Consider the following 4,829-nt stretch of genomic DNA (forward strand, 5'->3'; position numbering starts at 1 on the left):
GATTCCCACCGCCGCCGCCCCCGCTTTCCCATTCTCCAGATCCGATCGAGATAACCAACACCACCGCACCATTCATCCCCCACATCCACCAGTCCACGCGCAGCCCCAGCCTCCTTCTCGGCCATGGCGTCATGGCAGGCTTTCTCTCCAGCGCGCGCGTGCTGCTTCGATGCGCGCCGCTCCGTCGAGCTGGCCGGACCATGGCGCGCGCGTGGTCTTCTTAGGGTTTGCGGTTGCGACGCTACACGCCGGCCACGGGTCTCTAGCAATCAGGACGGCAACGATGTCAAGGGGATCCTCGGGTCTCCTGCAGTGCGTTTCCCTCCCTCCCTCCCTCTCCCATGCCTCCCCTCCCTAGCCTGTGGTTCCTAATAGACGCGTTCCTCTCCTATCCTTGGGTCTCCTGCAGGGCTCGCATGGGAGCAGCGCACAGAGGAGGCCTTGGAGGAGAAGCGGGAGGAGCCCGAGTGTCCTCGCGCGCCCGGCCCGTGGCACAAACACCACGGCGCCCGCCTCGGAGCTGCAGCATCTTCTTCGACATCCTGCCGGCCACGCTCACCAGCGTCGTCACAGCGCCCCCTCCATATCAGCTAGGGTTCGGCGAATGAGGTCAGTCCCTCCACTCCTCCTCACAGCGCCCCCTCTCTTCCTCCCTCCCAGCATTTCGAGTTTGGATCTCAGTGTGCCGTGCTAATACTTTTGTTTCGACTGGGTTGCTGTGAACGAACAGGTGTGCAAAGATTTGAGGTGGGGGAGGAAGATCTTCAAAACTGGGTTACGACTGGCTCATGTGGCCATTGATGTGTATGTTGGCTCTTAGATTCGTCAAACCTTGCAAGTTCAATCTGCACTAGAAATGTTGCTGGCTATCAACACTGCAAGCAGTTAAATGATGGGGAATCTGCAATTGCTTTGCCATCTCTGACTAATTAACCATTTGACGAACATTAGTGGAATATATTATTGTGAAATGCTTGATTTATTTTTAGTCAGTATGAACTGGCTAAGCATAATATGGTAATGTAGATTATTGCAACTTTGCAAGTTCATAAACACCATATATTTGACTAATTATTGCAACTTTGCATGTTCATCCGAAATTACTAGATGGTTTTTGTCTGTGCAAGTGGCTTAGCATAGTAAATTAATATACTTTTTTGATATCCTGCTAGCAAACGATTATTAGCACAGTTGAGTTCCAGATTTGTTTTAGGGGGTGTGTGTGGGGGGGGGGGGTTACACTTTTAGGCCTCAAAGGCACCAAAGCAGAGCAGAGTAGTGTTCATCCTCTGTTAATTACTGTTACAAAGGCACTAAAGCAGAGCAGATTCTTTCGCTCTGCTCTGCTCTCTTTGTTAATTACTGTGCTACTCCTTGCTCCTGTATTCTATTAGCACCAAGTCTGCCTTGCCTGTGTATTATATACTTTATTTTTCTTGCTAGAGTACTAGAAGAGTAGTGCTATCTTCCTGCTGGTGACACTCCAAGATAATGCACTATTTTATCTTCTCAACATTGTTGTTCTTATTTACTTGCAAGTTTTTACTATGTAAGGTTCAGTCATGCCATCTTTGCTTGTACTACATGTTAATGTCATCAAAATGCTCACACCAAGTTTGTGAACTGTGGCCAGGTACCAGAGGCTGACCAACAGGGCGATGCACATGCTATGGTTTAAGTGCTCACACCAATATGTTAGAATATACTGTGCTCCAGCAGCTGTCCACGGAGCCAGCTCCAGCGTCAAGGGCACAATGGCAGCAACAACAAGGTTCGACCCCCCTCTCGATTTCATCTTCTTACATTCCATTGCCTGATGCCCATGGACTCAACCATGGAGAAGGTCCCTCTCCCTCTGTATTTTGACAAGTCCAAGCCAATGTTGTTGTCATAATGTTGCAAGGTGCCTGATGCTCGCGGGCACAACGACAGCAGCAGCAAGGTGTCTATCAGCAGCAGCAGCAGCAATGGAAAGAACAATCGTCTCATGGTATGTGTCTACACTAGGTTACTCCTACTGTGATGATGATGTGTCTGATGATAGACACCTTGCAACTAGCCACACATGTAGATAGTTTATTGTGATTGTTGTACCATGAGTCATTCAACACCTGAAGCCACAAGATCTGGATTTATTTCTGTGGATGTTGGTTAAGTTTGCTTCAGGCTATTGTACTAGTTCCACTAGTAATGCACTGATAGGAAGATGATATATTCTAACCTAGAACTGACTAAATGTTCAGTACTTCAGGCTATTTCAATAGCATTGCCTAGTTTCGAGCAAACTCTCATAGAATAACTGTAGACAAGCAGTTGGGAAGTGGGTTTATTATCAAAATGTTGATTTAGATATGATTAGTAGATATGATTAGTAGATACCCATGTTCCAGCAAATTGTTTTGTTCAGTTTCATGTCCCAGCAAATTAAACCATGCATCAGATTTGGGAATGAAAACAGATAGTGGCCAGCAGGCTGTAATAACAAGATATTTGTTCACTACATAATCTATGAGCATTGCTCGAAATAATTCAGGCTCCTTGTTTGTACTGCAGCACTACTGGACTATTAAATTTATGTAAGCCACTATGTGACCAGTATGTGATCAAATTTCTAGCGCTCTGCTTACTGTATATGAGCAGACTGTTTACTAGTTATTCTAATGAGGCCTATGAAGTTACTGTATATGACTCAGATATGATGTTTTTGTTGTGTGTCTGGTTTTTCAGGATGTGGGTGGTGCAGTGGCCGCAAGAACACGCTCGGTAGCGTCTAGGCCGGGTTAGGGCGGCTGACAGCGGTGGCTACTTCCTTACAAGGACTACAAGCTCGCCGATGACTACACGACCCTCCAGGTCCCATCTACATGCCCGCTCCCTTCTCCCTGCCTCCTGCAGGTACCTGTTTAGGCCGCAAGCGGACCTGACATGCTTATGAGTTCAGCATATGCGCTGTGTTATGTTCAGCTTCTTATGTGTCATGGAAATGTCCTTGTGTTGCATAGTAGGCCCTGAATTATTCATGTTGCTGGTGATGAGATGACATGCTTATGAATTATTCATGTTGCTTCCTATGTAAGCTTGCTAATGAATATGATTGACTTAATGAAACTGATGTCAACGCACTTGCGCACGGTTTTGCACCTAATGCTGGTTTTGCACCGATGCTGGTTTTGCCTGGATGTGCAGCAGTCGTCTTGTTTGATTGTTAATTGCTGGGTGCTGGCTGGCGTACAATTTAATTTGTCTGCATGGTTGCTTAGTGCAGCAACACTTGGCAATGTGTAGCAGTGAGTGCACTCGCTAGTTAGCCCACTTAGCATTAGTATGATATTGAAAGACTATTGTGCCTCCTGATTTTATGCCTGTTCAATCAAACGCTCAATTTACTTGCTTTGATGTAATTCCTGGATTCCTGACTAGGGTTATCCTAGCCTATTTATTTATGCTATGTCAAAAAATGAATCTGTAACCTTTAATGAATTCAATGTATGATCTGATGAGAATGATGAATGAATGATATCATACCAACTTGTTTTTGCCCTTGATCAGTATCATTTGTGGTAGCTCCTAAGCAACATGATCTTTTTCTTGCTCCGAGATCCCAAGTGTGGTGTTGTACTTTTATTGTGCTTGATTGATGTGCTGCTAGCTGCTACTGTTAATTGTTACTGCCATGATGTTAACACTGCTTAGAATATGTTCTGCGCCTTAATTCTAGTAGTATTTGTTGTCAAAAGCATGATTGTATTGTGAGCCATCAATTTGTTGGAGTCTTCTTAGAGCTTGTTGGCATTAGGATCGACCCCTAGCTGCTTGTGTATTTGTTTATTATTTTGTTCAATATTCTTTTCCTAGCTGTTGTATGTTTGAGGATATTGCTTTCATTCTGAATTCACAACAATGATAATGACCGTTTCTGGTCTTTTACAGGAGCTCCAGGCTCAAGAAGTTGGAAAAAGGGAACGCTTCATCTTTGTAGCTAATTATATGTTCCTGGATGATGTGAATGGCTGTTATAGTATTTCATAGCAGCACTTTTGTAGTTGTTCTAAATTCCTAGATGATGTGAACTATGGCATGATTGTAATATATATAATATACTCATTTTGGTCGCCATTTATTAAAATTTGTGTGATTGGGGCTCTCTGGACCAAAATACTGGTTACTTTATTGTTGATACTTTATTGTTGACATGTCAAAAATGAAACATATACTATTTGGGCCCTAAAAAGGCCACAAATCAAACAATTCAGGAAAAATAAACAAAATTACTAAAAGAATCAATTGTGAAAAGGCGATGGTCAAGTAAATAAAAAGGCTTAGGCCCAAAAACGAAATAGATCACAAAAAGGTCATGATCCATGAAATAAAAAGGCCAAATTGTTGGGCCATGCCCATGTAGCTAGAGAAACTTAATAGAGAAAATATATAGTAAAAAGGCCGAATTTTTGGGCTAGGCCCATGTAGAAAACCGAATTGGAACGGGCTGAATCTTGTGCCACATCAGCTTGCCACGCTGGATGCCTATGTGGCCTGGGGAGGTTGCTAGTGACCAAAACGCCACAGTGGACATATTTTGGTCATAAACGTCTACGACCATTCCAGAAGAAAGGTCGCTATAGTCAGTTTACGACTGCCAGCTTTTGACCTTCTGTTTTTGGTCACAAAAAGGTCGCAAATGAAAACCATGACCTTTCAGTGACCAATAGTGGTGGTCACAAGTTGACATACTTCTTGTAGTGAATGCACCCCTTTAGTCCCGGTTGGTGGCACCAACCAGGACCAAAGGCCTCTTTTCAGCAACCCAAAGGGCAGGAAGCAGAGGCCTT

Source organism: Triticum aestivum, chromosome 6B (genome assembly GCF_018294505.1).
Source record: "Triticum aestivum cultivar Chinese Spring chromosome 6B, IWGSC CS RefSeq v2.1, whole genome shotgun sequence".
Lineage (NCBI taxonomy): Eukaryota > Viridiplantae > Streptophyta > Magnoliopsida > Poales > Poaceae > Triticum > Triticum aestivum.